This window comes from Lactuca serriola, chromosome 6 (assembly GCF_051521515.1).
Source record: "Lactuca serriola cultivar US96UC23 chromosome 6, Lser_US96UC23_V15, whole genome shotgun sequence".
Taxonomy (NCBI): Eukaryota; Viridiplantae; Streptophyta; class Magnoliopsida; order Asterales; family Asteraceae; genus Lactuca; species Lactuca serriola.
Window position 1 is genome coordinate 12,129,096 of NC_136413.1, and position 1,295 is coordinate 12,130,390.

The window sequence follows — 1,295 nt, forward strand, 5'->3', positions numbered from 1 at the left end:
TTGATTTCTTGGGTTGCTGCGGTTCTTCTTCCAATGCCTCCAGGAACTCAGAGATTGCATCTTCTTCAGTATCGATGGCCATTACGTGAGATTGGGTCTTTACTTCGGGATTCTTCGGGGACAATTTTTCATGAACTAGAGTGGCTAGTTGACCAAATTGTACTTCAAGGTTATGGATGGAGGCTTGCTGGTTCTTTATCAAAGTTTGTTGTTCCATAATGGCGGAATCAGTGGCATCGTGTATCTTTTCCGAAGCCTCCATAAACTTCATCAAAATGGTCTCTAGGTCGGGTTTCTTCTCGACCGGTGGCTGCTCCTTTTGATAAAGGCCTCGACCTGTCTGCCTATATTTCTCTTCTTTTTGCTTCTTATACTCTTCATATGGCAGCCACTCCTTCTTCGGTTTCCTCCAGTCCTCATCAAACTTGTCCCCACTAGAGTAGCACACTTGAGCTTTTCTGTTCCCAAACTCATCTACATTGCAGTCCTTGGTCAAGTGTTGATCACTGCATCTCTTGCACCTTACTCTTATGGCATGTATCGACTGGTCCATTTGTGTTATCCTACGATCCATGTTATTCAGCATGGCCATGACAGCTGCAATTTCTTCAGTTTGGGTCCCTCCACCGCCTTTGATTCCATCTTGCCTTGGGTTGTGGTATTCGCAAGAGTGTTTTGCGAATTCTTCAATTAGCTCCTTGACCTCCCTTGGATTTTTCTTTGTCAATGGTCCTTGAGAATCAAGGAGTTGTCTTGTCATCACATTGACCCCATCATAAAAGATTGACATCTCTTGCTGCACATTTAGGTCATGTTGAGGGCAATTTCTGAGCAAGCCCTTGTACCGCTCACATGCTTCGTATAGTGACTCCCCCGGCTGTTGCTCAAAGTTGGCTATTGCCTTCTTGAGTTTGGCTATCTTGGATGGTGGGCAAAACTGGTCCAGGAATTGCTCACGCATTTGAGCCTATTGGTGATTGTACCCGGTGGGAGTGCTTTCAACCACTCCTTAGCAGCTCCTTTGAAAGTGATGGGAAGCATCCTAAGCAAGACTGTGTTTCTGTTGACATTTGGGACATTGAAGTAATCCGCAATGTCATTGAATTCATCTAGATGCTTAAAAGCATCCTCATGATCTTTCCCAAAAAATGGGATGTCCTTCAGTGTGGTCAATATGTGTCCTTTGAGCTCGAATGTGGCAGTGGCAGGTATTGCGGGTTGGACTAAACCGGGACCCATATCTTCTCGGATCCGCTTCTTGTAAGCTCCCATGGACATTTCTTCAATCGCTGCCA

General features: G+C 45.3%; 1 non-coding gene across 1 annotated transcript; it reads left to right on the top strand.

Moving 5' to 3' along the window:
- Nucleotides 1-806: 806 nt before the first annotated feature.
- On the top strand, nt 807-913 carry LOC145060789 (small nucleolar RNA R71). The gene has a single exon (XR_013686972.1). It is a non-coding gene; the product is annotated as a small nucleolar RNA R71 (small nucleolar RNA).
- The last annotated feature ends 382 nt before the right edge of the window (nt 914-1,295 follow it).